Here is a 26,556-nt window from a genome sequence, read left to right on the forward strand (position 1 = left end):
TATTTTATTTATTTATTCATGAGAATACACAGAGAGGAGAGAGAGAGACAGGCAGCGACACTGACAGATGGAGAAGCAGGCTCCCTTCAGGGAGCCCGACGTGGGACTTGATCCCAGGTCTCCAGGATCAGGCCCTGGGCTGAAGGCGGTGCTAAACCGCTGAGCCACCGGGGCTGCCTGATGAGAAACTTTTTTTAAAAAGATTGTATTTATTTATTCATGAGAGACACAGAGAGAGGCAGAGACACAGAGAGCATAGGCAGAGGGAGAAGCAGGCTTCCCTGTGGGGAGCCCGATGTGGGACTCCATCCCGGAACCCCGGGATCACACCCTGAGCTGAATGCAGATGCTCAATCCGGGCGTCCTGAAAATCATGAGAGACTTGAAGGAGCCCAAGAACATGCAGAATTCATGGTTCTAGTAATCTAAGTTATTATGGAAGACTTCTATGTATATTTCTGACCAATAATGAATGGCTCATTGCCAACTACATAAAAGCTCATATTCCACAGTGCCAGGAAGTTCAAATGTGTTCCAGATCAAAACCTATCAAAATACCCAGTGCAACTCAAGTATCACAGCATTAAAACAAGAAAAGAAATTGATTTTAAGAAATTGGCTCATGTGACTATAGAGATTTACAGATCCAGAATGTGCAGAGTGAGCTGGCAAGCTGGAGACCCAGGGAAGAGCTGATGTTGCAGTTCAAGTCTGAAGACCATTAAGGTAGAGAATTCCTCCTCCTCCTCCTCCTCCTCCTTCTTCTTTTTTTTTTTTTTTTAAAGATTTACTTATTTATTTTGGAGAGGGAGGGACGAAGAGAGAGAGAGAGAGAGAGAGAACACATTGGAGAGAGGCAGAAGGAGAGTGAGAGAGACTCTCAAGCAGACTCCCCACTGAGCACGGAGCTGGATGCGGGGCTCGATCTCACAACCCTGAGAACATGACCTGAACTGAAATTGCCCTGAAACTGACTGAGCCACCCAGGTGCCCCTGGAGAATTTTTTAAAAATAAATTTATTTTTTATCGGTGTTCAATTTACCAACATATAGAATAACACCCAGCGCTTATCCCATCAAGTGCCCACCTCAGTGCCTGTCATCCAGTCACCCCCACCCACCGCCCATTGCCCCTTCCACCACCCCTAGTTTGTTTCCCAGAGTTAGGAGTCTTTTGTTCTGTTGGAGAATTTCTTCTTGTGCTAGCAAGGGATACAAAGCTTTTGTTCTATTCAAGCCTTCAACTGATTGGATGAGGCCCACCCACATTATTCAGTGTAATTGACTGTACTCAAAGTCCACTGATTTAAATGCTAATTTCATTCACAAACATTCTCACAGAAACAATATTTGCCTACATATCTGGGCACCATGACCCAGCCAAACTAACACACGAAATTAACCACAATACCCCCGATTAACCAATGTTGATAATTCTGCCCTAGGATCTGTGTTTGTGCAAAGTCATGAGCTAAGTTTCGTAGCAGCTATAGCCACACAAAGCCACACAATGCTGTGTTGTCTGGCCCAAATCTTGCCCTTTCTGTTTCCTAACATTGGCCTGGACCACTCCCTGGTCATTCTTAGTAAATGTTCTTCTTTATAACTAGGACTTCTGAGTCCAACATTGGATACTTCCTATAAGATAAATATACATGGCCAACATAATGCCATTTGCAGCCCGTAAAAATATCCAGTTGTATGTAGAGGAGAGGAAAATCAAGGAACTTATTTTGGATTTTGAGGGTAAAATGAGCCCTGTTAAGGCTGAATACACAAGATTCCTAAGTCTTTAATCCTCCAAGAGTAAATTTAGGTTTGCAGTGTATTTTTTTAAATATTCTTTTTTTTAAAGATTTCATTTATTTATTCATGGAAGACACAGAGGAGAGAGAGAGGCAGAGACACAGGCAGAGGGAGAAGCAGGCTCCATGCAGGGAGCCTGATGCAGGACTTGATCCTGGGACTCTAGGATCATGCCCTGGGCGAAAGGCAGGTGCTAAACCACTGAGCCCCTCAGGGATTCCTTGCAGTGTATTTTGAAATATTGGAATATTGCTCATCTTGGTCTCTGATTCTCCGAAATGAAGTAAGAGGTTTGCTGATATTTTTAAGGCCAGAATTATCATCTTTCCAAATTGGGATATTAGATTTTAAGAACCACACGAATGTAGGTAAGCCATGCTTGATATTGAGCTAATTTTTAGAAGAGAGTGAGAGGAACTATAAAATGGGAATCAGCTCTAGTTTTGGGCCATTTGGAGTAGTTACTTTAAAAAATATATTTTTATTATTTATTCATGAGATGCAGAGAGAGAGGCAGAGACAGAGGCAGAGGGAGAAGCAGGCTCCATGCAGGGAGCCCGATGTGGGACTTGACCCCAGGACCCTGGGATGACGTCCTGAGCTGAAGGCAGATGCTCAACCACTGAGCCACCCAGGTGTCTCTGGAGTAGTTACCTTTTAACTTCTAGCCAGTATAAGAGATTGGATCTTAATAGCTTATATTTTATTGAACACTTGCTATGTCCCTGGAACTGTGCTAAGGTCCTTTACATGTATGATTTCATTTAATTCCCACAATAACCTCATGAGTTAGGGAACACCAATTATTACCTTTATTTTAAAGATAAAGAACCTGATATTTAAGGAGTTTACACATAGATTTTGGAGTCAGGATGCATGGACATAAATTTCTCCTCTTCCTTGTGGCCTGGGGCAAATTACCTCACTTCTTTATGTCTCAATGCCCCCTGACCCTGGGGGTATAATAGAGATGAGAGAACGTATTCTTAGTCTGCTGTGAGAATGGGATAAGATAGTGTACATAAAGCACAGAGTCTGCAGGTACCTGATGCACGGTAGACATCTCTAATGTTTCACTTCAATTGCCATCATTTTATAGCTCTGGTTATAGAGGATTCCAATCCCCAGAAGCCATGCTCTTGACCATCACACACATCACAGCATGTGACTTTGTCACTGAATGACAACTGAAGAGATCCTGGAGAGTGTTTCCTTACCTAGAAGGGAGATTTCTTGGTTTTCCTCCTCCATTCCCTTCTCTCTTAAAATTTTTCCCCTTGTAACGTTTTCTTTCTCTTTGATTCACAGTCCATTCTGTTGGTGGCAATGAGGGACAACTGTCTTGGCTGCTGGCATTTAGGACTAAATGAACAACAGACTCATAGATTGTTTTATTGCTTTCCAGAAACAGGATGTAGGAGACAACTGACAGTTTGAGATGGAGATCATGTTGCTCTCAGGTAACACTTGTTTAGAGAAATATCGTACTTTATTTTTATTTTTTTTAAAGATTATTTATGTATGTATTTATTTATTTATTTAGAGAGAGAGAGAGATTGAGAGAGACGTGAAAACACAGAGGGAGAAGAAGGCTCCATGCAGGGAGCCCGAAGTGGGACTCGATCCTGGGTCCCCAGGATCACACCCCGAGCTGCAGGTGGTGCTAAACCGCTGCGCCACCGGGGCTGCCCAGTATCGTACTTTAATATTTTAAATGCTAGGGAAGCCTGATTCTTTTTTTTTTTTTAATTTTTATTTATTTATGATAGTTACAGAGAGAGAGAGAGGCAGAGACATAGGCAGAGGGAGAAGCAGGCTCCATGCACCGGGAGCCCGACGTGGGATTCGATCCCGAGTCTCCAGGATCGCGCCCTGGGCCAAAGGCAGGCGCCAAACCGCTGCGCCACCCAGGGATCCCCGGGAAGCCTGATTCTTTGGTTCTTGGTTGGAGGTGTGTCTCCATGGTGTGCTGCTCTTGTGGACAGGAAGTCACTAGACAGCAGTACGACTGGATTGAATCAAATCCTGTGGTTAAGGGGGGGAGGGGCAGGCTTGAGGTCACTTGGAGAATGGGAATGGTCAGCTTTTATCACAGTGGGTTCTCTGTAGGTTTTATCATCATCAGTGCCCTGTCTTCCTTATTTGTCCTGTATCTCTCCTGGGGGACATGGGGTCCCCACCAAGGAAAGGAATGCCAAGGGAGGGCATATTGCTTGGGCTTGTACAAACTGGAGAAGAAACAATTGGCTTAGATCTTCCTAAAAAAGCATCTGGCCCCACTGTAATACTGTGTAATACCACAAGACATGGGGAGTGAGTGAATTGACATATCCTCTAATGATTTTGGATTCATGCTCACCGACTTCCTGACAAGCTCATGTGTTAGGAAGAGGATAGGAAATTATACTGGGTTATACTTTCCCCATCTTGAGCATCTTTCCATAGGTGATGGACAATCCATTGGCTGAATTACAAGGTTGCTTTTGAGCCCTCCAGGGCTTTCTTGGAGAAGTTAATATTTATCTGACTCTGGTGAGTTTAGCTCTTTGGGAGATCTTTTGGGAAAAAAAGGTATCATGGCTGATCTCACAATAAAGTCAGTGATAAGGTCTGGACAATTACAGCAGTGGAGGAAGAACAAATTACATTTAGACCCAATCACAAAATTCTCATCTAGATTATGGTTGTCAAATTTTAACCGATGCTGATGTTGCTGTTGGGGAAAGAAACAACTCATCACAAATCTCAGTGATTCTTTGACAGTTTTCAATTTCAATGGGAAGCATCATGGAAGTGAATTTGATAAAGGACTTGGCAATGAGGAAAAAGTTTCCTTTTTTCTCTTGTCAGTTTAAAGATCATCTGAGAATTTATAAATCTCATTGGGCTTAAGATTTAAAATTGTTTGCATATGTACTTTTTATATTGTGAGGATTTCCCTTCAGAAGAAATGGCATTTTCCATTTGTCCCAATCATTCCATTCTGCAGAGAGGAAATAGAATGACTCTTGTCTTGTTTCTTTTCAAATTATTCAATTGATTAATCAACCAACCATTCAATCCATCAATTAACAAGCTCCTGGATTTACTTAGATTGTAGATTGCTATGGCCCCAGTAACAAATATCCCAAACTAGGTGGCTTAACTGATAGAAATTTATTGTCTCATAGTCCTAGAGAGGAGAGGTCTAAAATTAAAATGTCAGCATGGATGACTCCATCTGAGGGTGGTAGAGGGAAGGTTCTGCTCCAGGTCTTTCTCTTTGGCTTGCAGATGGCCTTCTTCTCCCAGTGTCTCTTCACATTGTGTTCTTTCTGTGCCTGTCTGTCCATTTTTCCAAGTTTCCCCTTTTTATAAGAAAACCAGTTGGGGGATTAGGGCACACCCTTGTGACCTCATTTTAACTTGATTACTTCTATAAAGAACCCATCTCTAAAGAGGGCCACATTCGGAAGGTACCATGGGCTTGGATTTCAATATACCTTCTTAAGGGGGACACAGTTCAACCTGTAAGACTTGGAATGAGTTTATGCAGGCACAATGAAGATCATGGAGGTTCCAAAGCCCCAAGCCACACTCTGTGATGCCAAAGTTTAGTCTTCGTCAAGCACCTGCCTCTGAGTATAACGACTCTGGAATTGGGCATGCAGTTGATGGTGGGCATCTGGCATTGAAGGTATATGACTTTTAAAAGGGTGAAAATAATAATTTGGAATGGCATTCCCATAAGAGAGTGGGCCTGTATGCATTGAATGACTTAGAAAGCACAAGCAAGTTACCTGAGACTGTTCCTTCTGCTGATGAAGTGACTATGAACTTTGTGGATTTGAGCTCTGCCTACTATCGCTCTGTCACATCTTTTTTCTCCACCCCTATTTTTTTTTAATATCGTAGCATCTAACTCTGATAGACATCTAATTCTCACTGAATTAATGGGAGATTTTTAGGCATTCCTAATAACTGCCAGTGAATATTAAGATGTAATTATAGTGTCTTGATCTTTATATGACTCATGGCTTTTAGGAGCTCACAGCATACCAAGCACAGCCTCATTACTATAATCCTCTTACCGTCACTTGGACCTGAGTTGCAAGTGTCACTACTTGCATCTCAGGGGATAGAAACCCAAGGAACAGAAGAGGAAGTTCTGTTGTCTAACACCACAAAGAGGGCAGGACTGTCCTTTTGTCACATCCTTTATTCTGGAGAGTTCCGTATTTATCCAGATTGTCTTCCAAAGCAATCTGTACACTGTCTTTTAGCATCCCCAGTTGCTGTTTGTGTACACTGGCTGGCGTCTGGGGCAGGAGCAGTTCTGGATGGATTGAGAAGAAAGATGACAAGACTTCTATTATAAAGCACTGTTTATTATTGGATCAATATGATCGATGTCCACCTGTCAGATCTGTAACATTATCTGGGAACCAGCAGATGGAGCTGTTACAGATAGCATTCAGAGGTTTGTTTATTCTCCCCAGCATGTGTTTCCATCCTGGAGGAAATATCGCTTCATTGTTAGAGCAGTAGAGTTGTTTGTAGCCAGATGTTGAACACACCTTCTCTCTTGGCCCAAGTCTGCAAAACTGGAAGGTCATTTAGGTGGAGGGCCAAGGTTTTCCTGTGGAAAGAATATGATGACAGTGTGATACTACATCCTGGAGGCCTCTTCATGGCATGAACGGATGCTTGCTATGCATAAGGAGAGAGTTAGATATACTGCTTTCTGAAAACCCCACACTTAGAGTCACAGAAGTGTTTACATATGGTGACTAAAGAGAGCCTGTGGTTGGTGATGACTGGTTTTGTAAGCACAGCATCAATATTGATAGACTCCGAAAGGGATGCATATGCGGATCATCCCTTGGGATTTGCAGGGACCATTTGTCCAAGAGAACATCCAGTACTATTCATTCCAGCTGGATGTGACAGATGCTTCTTTCTTGTGTTATGGAGGGTGGAGGGGCCTTACCCTTCCCATCTTAGGCTTTGGAGGATACTCAGAAAGCTTACAATCTATCCATGTTCCCTGTAATATGGTGTTTTTTTTTTTTCCTGGGGGAGCAATGGAAACAGCAGTTTCTAGGACTCTATAAAAGCCCACTAGCAGGGAGGCGGGGGCTCCCACCTCTGGGATGGTCAGATGGAAGGAAAGGAGACTCATTTGGGGCAGCATGAAGACATGGAGGTTACAAGAATTTGAATGCTGATAAATACTGAAACGTGTTCCCATGGCCTTTTTCTCCAGGGTGGGTAATAAATACTGATTCAGAAAGTGATGTCTGAAGAACCTCAGGTGGCATCAGGTGAGACAGGTGAAAAAGGAATACCCCATGGGGTGGTCCATCAATTATGAGTCTTTTAAACCTATTTACTGTTTTTTCCTGAGAGAAGATGAGGGGAAGTTCACTGATATCCCCTCCTTTTTCAAATGTTCAGGGTCTTTTTCCCCAAGAATTTTGGGGGGGGGGGGACCCAAGCTATAAATAATTAGTGGAGTTGAGACCAAATGTTCATTTTATTCCCTTCTAGCCTATATCGCTATAATTTGAATTATAACAAATGCTTGAGGAATGAGATTTTTATGGTTATAACACTTAAAATTTAATTTAGAGCTAATGTGAGTTTTTGGTTTCATTCTGTGGTTGGAAGTGTTTCTAGAATGTATTTGTCCAAAATCTTCCAAAGTGGTCAAGGTATGCTAAAGGTAATGGAGCATTTTAACAAGTGTTCTGGGGTTTGCAGGTTCTGGAGTTGTCCTGTTGTAGGATGTGTGGGTGGTCTGGGTGCTCTAGCACCAGGGGGCAGGGCAGGCCCCCTGGAAGGGGGAGTAGATTTCCCAGCCCTGCTCTGGGTGTGTTGAGAACTGGCTGGGGTTCTGATTGCTCCAAATCCAGTCAATTAATGTGCTGCTGGAGCCAGGACTATCACTTAAGAGTATCATTTTCCAAATGGTCTTAGAAGGAAAATGCCTTTGTCAATTTGGAATTTTTTAGATTTTAAAATTTATTATGACATTTTCTACAACAGATAGAAGTAAAGTGCTTTGAAGGAGGATGACTACTCTAATTTGTGTGAAACCCTATGTGGGCAGCATTGGGGCTGTTTTTACACACATACAATGTACATATATTCTCGTGTATTATATCTTTGTACTATGCATGTATTATGCCATGCTGTATGCATTGCTCTGTCTGCCTTTTTGCATTTACCAATATACCTTGAAGATCTTTGCATGTCTTTCCTTCATTCCTCTTCATGGCTGCATAACATTCTGCAATATCAACACATCACAATTTATTTAACGTATTTCCAAGTGATGGACATTGAGTTGTTTCCCCATTTTCACTGTGTTAAGTACTGCACCAAAAAAAAAAAAAAGCCTTGAATGTACCGTTCTTCAAACTAATAGGAGAATATTTATTCTAAATATTCTTTCCCAGAAGAATTTCTGAGTTAAAAGGCTTCCTTTAACATCTTTAAACACGGTGCCATTCTAAGGCATTTATCTAAGTGTCCATCCACCTGCTAGTCAATGAGGTAGCTCTGAGAGAAAGTGGATCTTAAAAGACGTGGATAGTTAAATCTTCAACTGTTCCAAACATCTCTAAATAGTATTGAAAAGAACTGTCTTTCCCTCTTTCCCATGAAAAAGCCAGTCACGCTTTCCCTCTCTTTGTTGTCTAGACCAGCATTTATCAACCACAGACAGTTGCTAGGGCATCTGCTGCAGAGGATGGTAGGTGCTAACTACTATCCACACCTCTTGGCACCTGCCCTGGGATGGCTAACCCTACTGTATTTTTGCTGGTTGGATAAGATGGCAAGAGCTTTCATTGGCCTTCAAAAGTCTTTTCTTAAGTTCTCCCCCGAAGAAGAGGATCTTAGGATGGTGGTGATGGGCTAAGATTCCACCAGGCTTACACTCAGGTGAGGACAGAGTTCTCCAGTTGTGGAGAATCCTCTGGACCTAGGGAACATGAGATGGATGTGACAGTGGGGAACAGAGCCAGGGTACCTGAGAAGATGGGCCAGACTCATATATGAGATGCTGGGAACAGTGAAGAACCCAAAGGAGAGGTATTACTGGAAATCACAGGGCTTAGAAAATGATACTGTGGGAAGAATCTAATTGGATTGGACCCACGAGAAAAAAAAATGCCAAGAGGTAAAAGAAGTGACAGTATTAGACGACAGGACGATGGCAATTCCATAATTAGGTGTGATCTGAGATCAATACGGTCTGTTTAGTTTGAGTTCACTTATCCTTAACTCAAATGCGGCTCCTTATGGTCAGTCATTGGTAGGTTTTGCAACTGATTGATGACATCATTTGTGGTGTGCAGTACAGTGTGCATGTGCCTGTGTGTGTCTCTGTACATATGTGCATTTTTCTGGAGGATTATTTTAATGCAACATTTGTAAATAAGTTTGGATTTTCAAAACATAGTAATACCCAAACAGAGAAGAAAAATTGCCCAAATGCCAACTCTGATAGGCAGTGCCAGCTGTCCTTGCTAGCAGCCAGCTTTGCAAAATCCAAAGATACATATGAATGTAACTTGTCACCAGCTATGCAAGAAAGGGGCAAGGGAGCCCCTCTTTCCTCTTATGTTAAAACGTTGGTAACTTTATTTTTTTTAACACAAAAAATACAGACATGTTGTGGAATGAAGGGCAGAATTTGTTGTGAATTTTTATGGTGAAACATAAGCTGTCTGGGAAGTGTCAAACCTGCTGCTGGTTGCTTCAAACTGGACTAGCCAAAGAAACCAAAAATTTAATTTTCACATAAACTCTGATTTTCATCTTTTTTCCATCTGGAAACCCCCCTAAAGGAAGAGGTTCTCTGAATGAGTCTCTGACTTCTCTGGGAAGTAGCTCCTTTCCCCAGGGGGTAACACAGCCCTTGGCCCGGTCAAAACTCACTCTGACGAAGTTATTTCAGGTGAAAATGGTGTTTTGTTCCAGGCACAAACACAGATAGGTGGCTCACCGTATTCCAGAGTGGTGCATTATGCACCATGATCACCTGGCACAACACTCTAGCAGCAAGGCGCTCAGTAGGCACTTTCCAGGACAGAAACCAAATAGAAGCTGAGACACCAGGCTCCCCACCCCCATCTTCCTCAGTTTGCCCAGCCGAGCCGCAGAACACACACACCTGGGTGGAACAGATGGTACCTTGGTGCCATTGTTTTTCCATGGTTCGGCTGAATGGCAAACCGAACTGTCAGCGACAGACAGCATGTGCACCACTGCAGTTAAACAAGGGATGGCGCCGACAAAGACTACCTTCTGGGTAGAGTCAAGTGTGTGGCTCCTCTTGAAGGAGGAAGGAACTTCAGAGGAAGTGAGGACAGCTGAGATTTGTCAGAAACAGTGATTTACATAATGACCCTTAATAGGTAACTCAGGGCAGTGCCTGCAACGTGGTACTGTTCAAGCGGCCTGTTGGGACCATCCTGGAAGACCACACTGTGGGCCCGGGTCTGGAGTTTCTGTGGCTTACAGCAGCCATCTGCACATATGAAAATCATATATTTTAAAATTTATTTGCAAACTGTGACTACTCTGCAAAATTGTCTGGTTGAAATAGGTCTGACTGTCAAGCACGCAGCCGGTGCATGAGAGCTTGGGAAGCAAGCTGACAAGAAGCTCCTGGAGGCTTGTATTAATTCTTAACATGCAAAGACAGCCACATGTTGGAAGCTAATACTCCAGCAAGGCTGAAATCTATTATTATTTCAAAGTATTAGCATTGTTTGGTGTAGAATAACTTAACCGTAATGACACATTGAGAAATCAATATGACACGAGAGCTGGTGTGCATTTTCTTAAAGATGAACTGGCTGATGGTTTTACAATGTTTTAACAGAAGGAATAAGCAAATTTCAAAAGTAAATGAATCAGAAACTGATAAGCAAGTAATACATTTGTAGTACATAAATGATTTTTGGTTTAGCTTGTGATTATCACCATATTGTTCTAGAAAAATGTATTATGGTCTTTTAGTTTGTGTTCAAATTATTCCACATGTCCTAGAGTTGCACACGTTTGACATACTTCAGGGACTTGTCACTCATTGGCAAGAAACTCAAATTTTCTTTTCTTAAAGGACACTCAATTTAGTATTGTTTGACAAGATGGTATGAAAAGTTGAAGAGAGAAAAAAGTTGGATTATAATGTTAGTGACTGACAAAGAAAATAATATCATTTACTAAAATTCTCAACTTGTATCAAAGTGAAATAGCTTTATTTTTGCTGCTAATTGTAAGCAAATTAAGTGTTTGTTGAAAGCAATTTAAATAATGCAAATGCGTAAAGTAAAAGGTGAAGGCACCCCTGTAATCCTACCCCAAAGAAATTACAACCATTAGCCATTTGACATATATTTTCCTCAGCTTTTAAATGCATAGATATAAGGAAATATATATAAATAAAACAAAATGGGGTTATTCTGTTTCCACTGCTCTGTAAGCTGCTTTTACATTTGATAGACCGCTAGGATCTTTCCATCAGTAAATATAGATCTGGCATTAAAAGAGATATTCCGGGGTGCCTAGGTGGCTTAGATGGTTGAGCATCTGCCTTCGGCTCAAGCCATATCTCCAGGTCCTGGGCTCAAGCCCTGCATCGGGCTCCCTGGTCAGCAGGGAGTCTGCTTCTCCCTCTCCCTCTTTGTCTCCCTCTCCATCTCCCCCTGCTTGTGCTCTCTCTGTGTCTCTCTATCTCTCTCTCTCAAATGAATAAATACCTTTTTTTTTAAAGATTTTATTTATTTATTAATGAGAGACAGACAGACAGACACACACACACACACACAGAGACAGAGAGAGAGAGAGAGAGGCAGAGACACAGGCAGAGGGAGAAGCAGGCTCCATGCAGGGAGCCCGACGTGGGACTCGACCCTGGGTCCCCAGGATCAGGCCCTGGGCTGGAGGTGGCACTAAACTGCTGAGCCACCCAAGCTGCCCCTGAATAAATACCTTTTAAAAAAAGAGATGCTCCATCGCTTATTCCACTGGTCCCCTGCTGACAGATATTTCATTGGTTTCAATTTTCCACTTTTATAACCAATATTGCAGCCATTATTTTGTTCATACAGTAGCATGTATTTTTCAATTATATTCACAGGGTAAATTACCACAGGTGCTATTGCTCTTTTTTTAAAAATTTAAGCAAAACACTTAGGTTTTAAGAGATAAGAGATAAGCCACAGTGGATAATCCACAGTACAGTTGAATTCTTGGCTGACTTTCCCTTGTCACCAGAGGTTGTGGTGGCAGAATTCTGAAGAGATCACTCAAAGTCCAGCCACCCTGATGCAGGCCCTCTATGGACCCTCCTCTTAAGTATGGGCAGGACTGTGGATATGGCAGGATATCTTTCCTGAGATTGACTTACTATCAGTTGACTTTGAGTTTATCGCAGAAAAGAGCATATGGATGGGCCAGACCTAATCAGGCGAGCCCATTAAAAGAAGGTGAAGTGTTTGATGCTTTCCTGTTGTTCAAGAAGGAAGGCAAAAATCATATTGGGAACTGTCTATGGACTTCTTGGCTAGGAACCTAGAGCAGCCTTTAGGAGTTGAGATGGGCCCCTGGCCAGAGATGTCAGCCCTACAACCACAAGGGACTTTGTTGGTGAGTTCAGAAGAGGACTGAAACCTCAAATGAAAACTTCAGCCCCGGGATGATACCTTGATTTCAGTCTGGTGAGCCCTGAACAGAGGACCCAGCCACTCCATACTTAGGTTAAAATTGTCTTATTTAAATAGCTATGTTTGTGCTAATTTATTACATAGCAATAGAAAACTAATATTACAGCAGACAGAGGTCTGTACTGCCAGCATATTCTGGATTTTGTGTGTAGCCATCATATGTGGTGAAATGAACCCTTCCCAAGTACCCACCTTCTACAGAGAAGCGGTGGACCAGCCTGAGGTGTGAGTCCAAAGCTCTGTGGCCAATGGACCTCTTCCTAGAGACATAGTTGGGCACCTCAGTCCATAATTTTATCCTTCAGAAAGACTTCTCTGGCAAAGAAAAACACAGCTTGCCTTCTTGGTGGTTAGAACTTAGGCAAGCTACCTAAAGGGCCTTTTTTTTTCTCCAAGATTTTATTTATTTATTCACGACACACACACACACACAGAGAGAGAGAGAGAGAGAGAGGAGGGAGAGGGAGAAGCAGGCTCCATGCGGGGAGCCTGATGTGGGACTTGATCCCTGGTCTCCAGGATCACGCCCTGTACTGAAGATGGCGCTAAACCGCTGAGCCACCGGGGCTGCCCCCTAAAGGGCCTTTTTAAAGAGATTTTTGTCACTCTGGAAGTATTAAATTATCTTTTAAAATTTTTTATTTATTTATGATAGTCACAGAGAGAGAGAGAGAGAGGGGCAGAGACACAGGCAGAGGGAGAAGCAGGCTCCATGCACCGGTAGCCCGACGTGGGATTCGATCCAGGGTCTCCCGGATCGCGCCCTGGGCCAAAGGCAGGCGCCAAACCACTGCGCCACCCAGGGATCCCAGTATTAAATTATTTAATTTGACTTTTTCCAATATAGAAATAATTAATTCATGTCAGTATGGGCTCGTGGATTTTTATTTCATTCAAAGCTATTATTATTATTATCATCCTAAGCTGTTATCATTATTATTATTATTATTATTATTATTATTATTATTATATTTTTTATTTATGATAGTCACAGAGAGAGAGAGAGAGAGAGGCAGAGACACAGGCGGAGGAAGAAGCAGGCTCCATGCACCGGGAGCCTGATGTGGGATTCGATCCGGGGTCTCCAGGATCGCGCCCTGGGCCAAAGGCAGGCGCCAAACTGCTGCGCCACCCAGGGATCCCTATCATTATTATTTTGATCCTCAGATTGTCATAGATTCTCCCAGGGGTTGCTCCTTCAAGCTGGCTCCTATGTCCTTTTGACCCATTCCATTATTTTTTGAGCATTTCTTTGTGTGTTCTGGCACAAGATACCCTAGAATTATCTTGTACGTTCCATGGAATTGACCATTTCTTTTTTTCTTTAAGATTTTATTTTTAAGTAATGCCTATACCTACTGTGAGGCTCAAATTCACAACCCCAAGACCAAGAGTTGTACACTCTACTGCTCTACTGACTGAGCCAGCCAGGCGCCCCAGACATTGACCATTTCTGTAAGGCCTGGTTCCTTTCAGTGAGGAATGGTGTTTAGAAACCAAGATGCGAGCAGTAGAGGTGCTCATGGCTTTTAGGCCCTTCTGAGCTATGAAATTTCTTTTCTTCTCTTTTCTTCCCTTCTTCCTTCACTCCTCCTTCTCTCTTCCTTTCTTTTGTCCTTTTTTCCTGTCTTTTATTTATTTATTTTTAAATTCAAGTATAATTAACATACAGTGTTATACTTGTTTCAGGTCTACAATATAACGATTCAACAATTTCATACATTTCTCACTGCTCATCAAGATAAGTGCACTCTTAATTTCCTTTATATATTTTCTTCACCGCCCCCACCCCCCAGACTTCTGTCTGGAAACCACCAGTTTGTACTCTGTATTTAAGAATCTGCTTATTTGTTTCTTTTTTTCTTTAGTAAACACTTCCATTTTTTAAAAAGAATAAAAACAAACAAATGGAATATTCCATTCAAGAGGTTAAAAATAACAGAGCAACAAAACATCTCAATAAAGCAGAAGGGTGGAACTAAAAAGAGAAAATCACAAGTATGTGAATCATAAAACAGAAACCCAATCATATCAAAAAATAAGCCTAGGTAGGTACTGGTTCTTTAACACAACCAGTGAGATAGATAAACTATGGTTGGTTTGACTTAAAAATAAAAAAGTTATGGGTCAATCTCACTTTATGCAGAGTGATACAAAATCTATTCTTATAGCTTTATCCTATTACTAAAGTGATGAAAAAAATTATGCTAGAATCTCAAGAGTGGTGAAAATTCACTTGATAAATGTTACTGTTCTGTGTGGGTGATAGGCCTTGGGGCTTTAGTTTTATCAGTCATGTGCAAAATCCACCTACTTCCACCTCTGAATTCCTAGAGGCTAAGGAAGAAGTTTCAAGGGGCAACCAAGGTTAGGAAGTCTCTGCTTGAGCCCAGGACAATGCATAGCAGAGGGATGGGGGTTGGGGCCTCCATTGAAGTGGGAGTCTCCAAGAACTCAAAGAAATACTGAGAAGTTCAAATTAACTTTTGCCAGACAGAGAGGAGAAGCCACTAGCTGACCAAGAATTGTTGGTGGCTTTTCCCATTGCCACACTCATACCAATGTACAAGGGAAGGGAGTGTGGGTCCAAACCACATCCAGTATGTGGAGGAGGAGGTGAGTATAGTTGGGCAGAGAGAGCAGAGGCCCCTCACACCCTTTCCTGAAGGCAGGCAGATGCAGGAGCAAGGTGGGCAAAAGCCTGTGGTTACCTAAGTGATGGCTCTGGTTGATATTTTGGACTGAACATGCTGATTTCTCACACTGAGATTGTGTTAGTGACTTAAGATGATGCTTAGACTTCTGCTCCCTAAAAAAGAGCTGGAAAGTCAGGCCAGATTTCTGCCTATGGTAGAGAAGGATTTTTTTCCACTGAATAAAGCTTGCAGGGCCAGTGGGAGACACAATGAAGAGCATTTTCAAGCATTTCAAGCATAATGTCTTTCTCTGAGCTTCTCTCATTCTTCTCACTCTTACCACAGGCAGCAAGAGAAGACCAGGTCAGACCTTCAACCCTTTACTTGACAATCTCTTCAACTAGATAGCAAGTCCATCAGGGACATATGCTTTTTGTGTTGCTGCAAATGATAATTTTATTAAGCTTTCTGCTGCTCCATAGCAAGGATTCTCTTCCTTTAGTTTCTAATAACAATTTCTTTACTTCCTTTAGAACCTTCATTGGCAGTGTCCTCAAAGTCCAGATTTCTACTAACCTGTCTAGTTAGGTTTTTTTCTATCATACTGCTCCAAATCCTTCCAGCTTCTGCTCCCTCGCTGTTCCATAGCCACTCTCACATTTTAGTTATTTATTATAGCGGTGTCCCACTTCCAAGAACCAAAATCTGTATTAGTTATCTATTGCTGCATAACAAATTGTAGACTAAAATAACACACGTTTATTTTCTTACAGAGTCCATAGGTTAGGAATTCAGACATGGCTTAGCTGGACTGTGCTTTCAACTTTTTTCATAAACTACAATGTGTGGGCCAGGGCTAATGTCTCATCTGAAGGCTTGACAAGGAAATAATCCATTTCCTAGCTCACTTAGATGATTGTTGGTAGGATTCAGTTCCTTCTGGGTTATAGTCCTGAGGACCTTATTTCTTAACTGGCTCTAAGTCATAGGCCACCTTCAGTTCCTTGCCATGTGGGTCTTCCTGGCATGGCAACTGTCTTTGTCAAAACCAGCAAGGAAGAGTATCTGCTAGCAAGACAGAAGTCACAAACTTATATAATCTAATCGTGAAAATTAACATCCTATTGCCTTTGCTATATCTTATAACTTTATAGAGTAACATTTTATTTATTATTGAAGTGCAGTTGACTTAACGTTACTATAGTTTCAGGTGTACAATGTAGAGATTCAGGAGTTCTATACATTACTCAGTGCTCACCAATGTAGTAAGTGTAGTTATCAGCTGTCAGCATACAATGTTATTACAGGATGATTGACTATATTCTTGTGCTATACTTTTCATCGCCATAATGTTTATTTTATAATGGGAAATTTGTTCCTCTTCATCCCCTTCGCCCATTTTATCTTTCCTGTCCTGTACCTCCCCTGTGCCAACCACCAATTTGTTTCCAGTAGGATAAATTTTTGTAACTAGCTTCTTATGAGGGTCTGAAAATGACTTTTAAAAATACAGCCAGTGAAGAAGAAAAAGAGAGAGAGAGAAACCAAGAAACAGACAAACTACTGATTACCAGAGGGGAGGTGGGTAAGGGATGGGAATTAGGAGTACACTTACCATGATAAAAAATAAAATAAAATAATAAAAAATATGAGTGTGGATGGTATACATCTCTGTGCCTGTGTCTGAGTGTGTCTGTTTATACATGGGGGCCGATAGGGAAAAAAGATACTTTATTCTATAAAATTTTATACCTTATAAAAAATCCTTATTTATTTTGTTTGGGACAGATTTAAAAGCAAATATTATGAGTTCACTGAAATTGTTTAAATCTCTCTTCTTCCATTCCTAAAAATGTACTTTTGTGGGCTGGTTTCTCTACTATGAATGTCATTAAAGCCAACCTAGAAATGGTGTAACTATTCATTGTGCATTGTGAGTAGAATTGTTGTCAATCCCAATTGGGTCATATATATTAACAAGCAAGAAGGCTTTTTGTTATATTAAAAATTTTTTTAATTTTTTTTTAATTTTTATTTATTTATGATAGAGAGAGAGAGAGAGAGAGAGAGAGGCAGAGACATAGGCAGAGGGAGAAGCAGGCTCCATGCACCGGGAGCCCGACGTGGGATTTGATCCCGGGTCTCCAGGATTGCGCCCTGGGCCAAAGGCAGGCGCTAAACCGCTGCGCCACCCAGGGATCCCTAAAAAATTTAAATATTATGTTTAGTTCTTTTTTTGGTTATCGATTGCTGTATTACAAACTGCTCCCCAAACTTAGTTTAAATACAGAAATCCTTTAATCATATCTCATGAATTTTTACGTTAGGAATTCAGGCTGGGCTCAGTTGGGCAGCTCTGCTTTACCTGGTATTGCATGGGATCACTGGTGGTATTCAGTTCATGGCTATTCTGATATAGAGGGATCCAAGACATGTTCACACATACTCCTAGTGCCTTGGAGAGGATGGCTGGAAGACTAGGCTCCATCCTAGGTAGACTCAGGGTCTATCTGATGAAGTAGCTAGATGTCCTACATGGTGGCTTAGGATTTTAAGAGTAGAATTTTCCTGTCTCCTGTCTCCTGATGCTCAGGCCTTGAAACTGGGCAGTATCACTGCTACCCCATTCTGTTGGTCAATGTGTTAACAAAGCCTACTCAAATCTAAGAGGAAGGGACAGAGTTGTCCCACCTCTCAGTGGGAGAGATGTCAGAGAAAAGTTGTCCAGATGAACTGTCTCACAATTCCAAACATCAAACAGCAACAATGAGTGTAAGTGCAATGTTAAGTAGTAATTGCCTGCACATATCTTTGAAGGAACATGTCTGGTTTTTAATTCTTTTGCTTGCCCATAATGTTTGTTTTGATTATATTTATTGGAATGAAGTTTTATGTCTGATTAATATAAAAACAAAATTTGGGTTGGTACTTGGTCCTTTTCATTTTATTTTTCTCATAATTTATTTTTGTTTTATTTCACAAAAGTAGTGATCTGCAGCTGATTGAAGACATTTTTAAACCCTGGTCTTTGTCATCAGATTGTTTGGGAAGTGCTGTTATTGGTCATCATAGTGCATGATGTGATGAGGTGGCTCATTGATGAATTGGAGCAGCAGGCACTCAGGAGGGAGCTAGGATCCAGACCCTGCTCTCATTACCAAGCTGTGTTCTTTGGACCCGGGATATCCATTCAGTGTAAAGGTAACTGTCTTCTCACAGACATGGGATTCATGTGGCAAATCTACAGGGCACTTCCTCCCAGAGTGGGTACTTTATCCAAATTATCCTCCCAGAGGGATGGCTATTCCCTGCCAGGTCATGAGCCCAGCCACCGGGGGACTCATTTCCAACTAGTACAGAGGCCCACATAGACTGTGGTGGCAGTGTGAATCAGACTTCCCAAGAGAGACTTCAGCATTATCAGGACATAAAAAAAAGATATTTAGAATAAAATGTAAAGGCTTACATTTGGATTGTTGTAACTCAGCAGGACAAGGACAGAGAAAAGATATGAGGGCAAAAGGGGTTTTGGTTGACACTAAGTGAGATCAATAGATGTCAACATGCCAAAAAAATTAAATTTAAACTTAAAAAAATAATTTGTTTCTGATTTCATTCAGAGAAATTTGTATCTGGTACAAAGCAAGTGAGAATTGCACTGTATTCCACCCGCGGAGAAAATGTATTCAGCTACTCATCAATTATTAATGGGATATCTCCTGGGCTGGACACTAGAAATATGAAAATGAATAAGGTACAGCCCCAGCCCCAGAGATGCAGCTAGTTATTTCCTTATTACTCATCAAATGGTATTCGTCCTTGGGATAACTGCGGAGGGGCACAGTTCCAATGCCACAGGTTAATAGGGATGTGGAAAATGAGAGTGCATCCTGAGGATGGAAGTAGAAAGTGAAGGACTTGGATGATCACATGTGGATGATGTTTAAAGAAACTGAGGATGTTTGACCTGGTGAAGAAAGGAGAGGGGATATTTGCTGCCATCTTTTTCTTTATAAGATTTATTTATTTATTTATTTTAGAGAAAGAGAGAGAGAGAGAGAGAGAGTGGGAGAGGGGCAAAAGGAGAGGGGGTGGGACCCCTGGGTAGCTCAGCGGTTTGGCACCTGCCTTTGGCCCAGAGTGTGATCCTAGAGTCCCGGGATCAAGTCCTGCATCAGGCTCCCTGTGGGGAGCCTGCTTCTCCCTCTGCCTGTGTCTCTCTCTGCCTCTCTATCTCTGTGTCTCTCATAAATAAATAAATAAATAAATAAATAAATAAATAAATAAAATAAAATAAAAAATAAAAAACACAAAAGGATAGGGGGAGAGAGACTCTCTAGCAGACTCCCTGCTGAGTACGGGCCCATCTTCAGGGCTTGATCCCAGGACCCCAAGATAATGACCTGAGCTAAAATCAACAGATGTCCACTTAACCAACCGAGCCACCCAGGCACCCCTACTGCATCTTTTTAATGGCCAAAATTATGCTGACCAATACAAAAACCACTAGTCACATGGGACTTTTAAAATTAAAATTAATTAAAAGCAATTCGTGTTCCTTATCTGCAGATGTCATATCCAATGGTCAATGGCCAACAGTGCATAGTGGCTGTCAAACTGGATGGCACAGGTGTAGGATGTTTATATCACCACAGGAGGTTCTATTGGCTGGTGCTGGAAGGGCTCCCACATGGAGGAGGGTTCCCCACATCCTTGCTTTGTCTAGACTCAAGGGTTGAAATAAGAACAATAAATAGTTGAGAAATGGGGGAGAATAATAGATTTTAGCTTTGTATCAGGAAAACCTTCTGAACAGAAATAGCAGACCTATTATAGGTAATGAGTTCTCTGTTACTGGAGGCATTCAATTCTGGGCTGGGAGTGTATTTGGTTGGGAATCTCTCGTATAATTGCTTTGGCTATCTTTTTTCTCTAAAGGATTCTCCACGCTTATTTTTTTTTAAAGATTTTATTTATTCATTAGAGAGAGAGAAGGAGAGAGAGAGAACACATGGGTAGGCAGAGCAGCAGGCAGAGGAAGAGGGAGAAGCCGACTCCTCACTGATCAGAGAGCCGGACATAGGGCTCCATTTCAGGACCTGGGATCATGACACAAGCCGAAGACAAATGCTTAACTGACTGAGCTACCCAGGCATCCCAGGATTCTCCATGCTTAAATAGTATTCTTTATCAAATGCTTTTTCTGTTCAAGGTGCTGAGCTCCAAGCTTTCCCTCCATTATCACATTTATCATTTCAACAATTCTGCAAGTCATGTGGTATTATCCCCTTCTTACAGATGACAATACTGAGACTCAGCCAGGTAAGTTGCTCGAGTTCTGGGATATGTAATGGATCAATGGTTTTTTTGGGTCTGATTCTAAAGCTCTTAACTGGTATACTTTACAAACTAACAGATGTTCAATGAATACTGATTGAACAAATTGCACCAAACAAAGATAGTAGTTCCTGAAAAACAAACAAATAAATGCTTTTTTTTTTTTTTTTAGAATGGCTGTTATAGTATGATCACAACCAAGTAAAAATAAATTATACTTAGGGGAAGAGAATATTAATGACAAATTATTAACATTGGTGAATGGCTCAGGGTAGGAGTAGAGTTTATTTCTTTCCTTTTTTAAAAAAGAAATATATATTTTTGCTTACTCAAGAAAACAAACTGAAGAATGTAATATGTGCACAGAGAAAATCTAGTGTCTGCCTTGAGTATCAGTGCACTGTTGATGTATATTGACCATGATTTCTCATGATTCTGTGGGTGGGCTGTTTCCTTTGCTGGTTTCCTCCAGGCTCACTTACGCAGCTACATTCAGCTGGAAATTGGCTAGGCTGGAAGGTTGATGATGGCCTCGTTCACATGGCTGGCAGTTGGTGCTGACTCCCCCACATGGCTCTCACCAGCCGGGAGGTGTTACCTGCTGCTTCACATAGTGGTTTCTGGGCGGTATTCCAAGAGGACAAGGGAGCCGCAAGTTCTCTCGAGGCCTCGACTCTGGGACATACCACATTGTCACTTCCTCTACATTCTGTTCATCAAAGCCAGCCTGGATTCAAGAGATGGGGAACCAGACCTCACCTCTTGGAGGGAGGAGCTGCAGAATGTTACAGTCATATTTTAAAAATCTACCATTCACAACAAAGCATGCATTGAAAATCATGGAATACAGTTAAAGAATAGTCTATGGATTGTCTCAAAATGTCTTAAAATGCTGATTTTTTTCCTTGTGGTCTGTGGATGGTTTATTTAGAATGATCATAGCCACCATTCACAATGTTCCCACTTTTGCATACATCCTGTTTTTGGCCTGTGATGGCTATGTTGAACACATTCTAGTGTCCTGGCTTTTTTTTACTTTTTAAAGATTTTGCTCAAGTGGAAATAATAGATGGAAACCAATAGTGTCTATCCAAAGGAAAGACCTCTGAATGGTACTTTCAGGAGGGGCTGATGGTTTGAATGATAAAAGAAATAAAAACTTGATCAAGGAAGTAATCCTGATGTCCACCAATGGATGAAGAGATGAAGAACTGCAGTGTATACATTCAGGGGACTGTTAGAAGGAAACTCTGACACTGCTACAGCATGGATGCGCCTCCAGGACATTATGCTAAATGAAATAAGCCCGTCACAAAAAGACAAAGAAATGCATGATTGCACTTCATATTAAGTTATCTAAAGTGGTTAAACTTGTAGAAATAGAAAGTAGAATGGTTGTTGCTAGGGGCCTGGGGTGTGTGTGTGGGCTTGGAAGGTATTTAATGGGTATATAGTTTCTGTTTTATAGATGAAAGTTTTGGACATTTGTGTGATGTGAATACACTTAACCCTACTGAATTGCACACTTAAAAAATGCCCTACCTGGTAAACTGTGTGCAGGCATGTGTGTGTGTGTGTGTGTGTGTGTGTGTGTGTGTGTGATCACAATTTAAAAAATGTGATCAAGTTTTAAAAAAATGTAATGCTCTTGTTCAGAGCTGCTACCACAAAGTGCAGTTCACACACATGGCCTCCTTCCGTGCCTGCAGCTCAGGGAGCCTTGCATCTGGTTCGAATGGAACCCGGAGACCCTTTGAGAGAGGAAGTGGAGAAATACCCAGAGATGAGCGGGTTTCTGTGCCAGGGACACCCAAGTGCAGCCTACCCGGGGTGGCCAGAGCAGGTCATGGGCAAGGCACCCCGAGCAGATCAGAGCACCGGCTCTGATTCAGCCACAGCACCGCTCAGCTGCCCACTGAGCTTGTACCTTCAACACCACATGCAGGACATGAAATCCAAACCTTGCAGTCACCAGGATCTTCTCTAGTTTTCGCCCTGAGAATTTGCAAAATCTTCCTGCGCTGGCCCAGAGTTTCCAGGACTGCAGAGAGTGGTGCTTTTCTCGTCGAGGTCACCTCTGGAGTAAAACAACGGAATTGTTTTCTGTGGCATCCTCCCTTTTTCTCCACTGTCTGCACTACTGAAGCGTGTTGGCTCTCAGCCAGGAGTGAATGGTGCTGCAGGTGCCTATTCCTCACACTCCCCCTCAGAGCGAGGAGATGTGAGGAGGTAGGCCAGGTAGGCCGGGACCTCTTCTGTGTCTCAGTTCCTTTGAATTCTGCACTCATTTGTTGTGGTGAATGGCTGGTGATTCCTCTCTTCAGGCCTGGCATTTGCTTTCCAGACAAGGAGAAGGGGGACTTGCTGCAGGACAAGCAAATGTACAGCTGAGTTGTGTATTGATGAGGAAGGCAGAAGCAGCCCCGGGGCCCTGCCTCGCAGACTGCTCCCTGGCCAGTACCCAAACCATGGTGGCTGAGCAGTGAGCATTGCTGGCTGCAGAGTGGTGGGCGGAGAAGTCCTCCGAAGTGTCTCTCAGCAAGTTGACTCCACTCAGTCACCTTCTCAGAGGGATGCACAGCCATCTACTGGTCACCTTCCACCCACCACCACTGGCCCCCAAGCAATTACAGGCCAGAAATGGAGCTCCCTGATGGCTGTGGGGCCCCCCTGAACCTCCAGCTCTTGTCTACCATCCACTTTCTGAGTCTTGCTCCCCACAATCCCCTTTACAGTGATAAATCCCTGAAAAGCAGAAGACAGTTTGCTTATCTTTCTATAACCTCAGGCATAGCATGGCCTTGCATTTGGTTTGTGTTTAATATAGATTTGATTTTCTGAAATAATTGGATCTCCTTTTTTTAATATTATTTTTTAAGGATTTTATTTATTTATGAGACACACACACACACACACACACACACACAGAGGTAGAGACACAGACAGAGGGAGAAGCAGGCTCCATGCAGGGAGCCCTATGCGGGGCTCCATCTCGGGTCTCCAGGATCACGCCCTGGGCTGAAGGCAGCGCTAAACCACTGAGCCACTGAGCCACCCTGGATCTCCTTCTTGTCTTGCTTGAAGATAATTCCAGACCATTCCAGGGCTGAACAATGGAGAACAGACAGTGGGAGAGTTTCTCCTTCTCCTCCTCCTCCTCCTCTACCTCCCCCTCCTCCTTCTTTCTTCTTCTTCTTCTTCTTCTTCTTCTTCTTCTTCTTCTTCTTCTTCTTCTTGTTTTTCATGAGAGACACAGAGAGAGGCAGAGACACAGACAGAGGGAGAAGCAGGCTCTCTGTGGAGAGCCCGATGCCAGGCTTGATGTCCCAGGACCCTGGGATCACGCCCTGGGCTGAAGGCAGACCCTCAACCACTGAGCCACCCAGGCGTCCCAGTGGGAGAGCTTCTGCTGGAACACAGGAACACCTGACTTTTCTTCAAGGTGGCAGAGAGAGTAATACGACCATGATACGAATTCCTTCCCATGGCTTGGTACTCTGTGCTCATGCTCTCTCCCCTCCCTCCGTCGCTGGCCGAGTCTCTGTGTGTCGGTGCACCCAGGTATTCTTAACAGCTGACTTGTTAACAGAATGAACTAAAAAAACGAAACAAAACAAACAAACAAAACCCAACCTCTAACTTCTACCTGATGAAAATCATGGGGTTGTTTAAATAGGAAGAGCTATTAATGTATATTTGCCTCTATCTCCTTCCTTCTGCTTATCCATAGTCATACAGAATAGTCTGTGTGTTGACAAAGGTGCAGAATGACTAATGTGGAGCTAAATTTCTAACCAGGATTGTGAGGAGGGACGGCTGCCTCCCCAGGATGCGCCTGCTGCGCTGGATCCTAATGAGCCCCTGGAGCCCGCCGAGCAGCCCGGTGCAGGTGATTTCACCTAGGGCCTCAAGGATCCTCGGGCTGATTTGTATGTTCTCATTGTAGCAGCTTCTGAAGCCTCAATTTCTAAGGTCTTCCATGGCACACTGTAATTTCAGGATTGGCAGCAATGCTGGCAAGAGTGAAAAGAAAACATATTTAGGGAAACAGGAGTTTCTCTCAACCTTTATTTTGACATTCAGCGGTCGATGATGGATGTTTCAAATTACTCTTGATAAGAAGCTATCAGTAGGAGTTATTTTGTTTCACAGATACCTGGCAGGTCAAAAACACACTCAAATTGAACAAATATTCTCAAATTAAGTATGGAGAATAGGAAGGCTTTATGACTCGTGATGCAGGAAGGAAGGGAATTCACTGAGCGCATCTATAGCTATGGTGCTCTGGTGAGCCAGATGCGGGTCGGAGCGGACAGCGGGGGAGGTGAGGATGGAAACCGGGCCCTGGCTCATTTAATCTCGTGAGCGGGAGCTGACTTGAGGAACAGGTGGAGAAAACCCACCACCCAGCCCGTCAGGAGAGCAGGGGTGGCTGAGTGAACAAGTCATTTTAATTTCAGTTTCAAATGTATTTCACTAGTTACTTAATCTCTCTGAGGCCTTAGTTTCTTCATCTGTAAAATGGGATGGCAATACCCTTCTTGTTGCTAACTGCTTTGAAAATTGTGGTGCATTCTGCAGCTGCTTATTGATCTTTGGATATGTGATGCTTGATGCCTGCAGGTAGTAGATGTGCCTCAGTTGCAAACCATTTTCAACTTCTAACATAGCTGTAAGAAGTTGTGACTTTTATGCATATATATGATATGTATATATAATTTGTAAGTAATATTCATTGTACAAACATTTACTGAGTACTTAGTATGTGCTGAGCACTGTGCTTAGTGCCAGAGAGGCAAAAAAGGCCATGTCATGCTTTGTTGTAACCTTGCAGCCCATATCTCCTATTGCTGTTCATAAATAATGCTGTGGATTTTAAGAAAACAAAGAATTGGGTCACCTGGGTGGCTCAGTTGGTTAAGCGTCTAACTCTTGATTTCAGCTCAGGTCATGATCTCAGGGTCCGGGATTGAGCCCCACATGGAGCTCTGTGCTCAGTGGGAGTCTCCTTGAGGACTCTTCCTTTCCCTTTCCCTCCCCTCTCCTCCTGCTTTCTCGCTCTCTCTCAAATAAATAAATACATTTAAAAAATATAATGAATTCATTTTGTTGTTATATTTTATTAAAAATACAAAGTATTCATTTTATTGCTGTATTTTAATCTCGCGTGCAGGACCTCACACACACGGGACTGAATGTTGGCCATAGCCCTCAGCATCACTGAAGAAAGCCTTTTCGTGAACCGCTGTGTGTATCAATTGGTAACTTGGCATTTGTCTTAAAGTTTTAAAAATGTTCTTCATTCAGTAATTTCAACCTCTAGGAATTTATTCTGATAGAGATGTGCCCAGTACTTCCCGCTCAAAAATGTGGATCAATAATTATAAGGTCAAAATTGGATACATGCTAAGTAGTTAACAACAGGAGGAGAGCAAAATAAAACTTGGCTTCGGCCGGCTGGTCTGTCATGTCACCTGCAGGTGATCCCATGCTCCATAGGGAGTTGTGGGGCTGAGACTCGGGCTCTGATGTCATCAGTTTCCCCCCTGGCTCTGGTTTTCTGTGCTCTGGGTGAAATGTGTTGCCTTCTGGGGCAAGATGGTGGCCCTCCATCTGGCTTCGTGTCATTTCACATCAGGAAACTGAGGAGGTCAGGAGCAATATTTGCCTCAGGAAAGCAATCGGCAGCCGACATCCCCTTCCACCCTACCGACCAGAACCGTGCTTGGTGGGAGGTTGGTCAGGCCCAGCGGCCCCTGTGGTCACCATGGGGCTCCGATATGAAAGGGCCTAGTCTGAGTTCTGCTTTACTGACCAGCATGTCTGCTCTGCAGCTGCCACCCACTTTTCTTGGGAGAATCCCACCTTCTGTAGACCCATCCAGCTGAGTGAAGCCAGGGTGTTGTTAGCCTGACGGGAGTGAGGAGCAGGTGGGGAGGGTGCCGGAGCAACAGCACTCTGGGGCCCCTGAGCACACAGTGAGATTGGGGGCTCAGGATCCTGGGTGCACAAGCCAGGCTGCTGTGTGGTAGAGAAATGAACCCCACCAAAGAAGA

General features: G+C 42.7%; 1 long non-coding RNA gene across 1 annotated transcript; it reads left to right on the forward strand.

Moving 5' to 3' along the window:
• Window positions 1-404: 404 nt before the first annotated feature.
• On the forward strand, window positions 405-24,185 carry LOC140595409 (uncharacterized). Its single transcript, XR_011996994.1, has 5 exons — window positions 405-726; window positions 3,212-3,266; window positions 18,202-18,364; window positions 20,376-20,485; window positions 20,973-24,185. It is a non-coding gene; the product is annotated as an uncharacterized lncRNA (long non-coding RNA).
• The last annotated feature ends 2,371 nt before the right edge of the window (window positions 24,186-26,556 follow it).

The sequence above is a fragment of the Vulpes vulpes genome, chromosome 14 (genome assembly GCF_048418805.1).
Source record: "Vulpes vulpes isolate BD-2025 chromosome 14, VulVul3, whole genome shotgun sequence".
NCBI lineage: Eukaryota > Metazoa > Chordata > Mammalia > Carnivora > Canidae > Vulpes > Vulpes vulpes.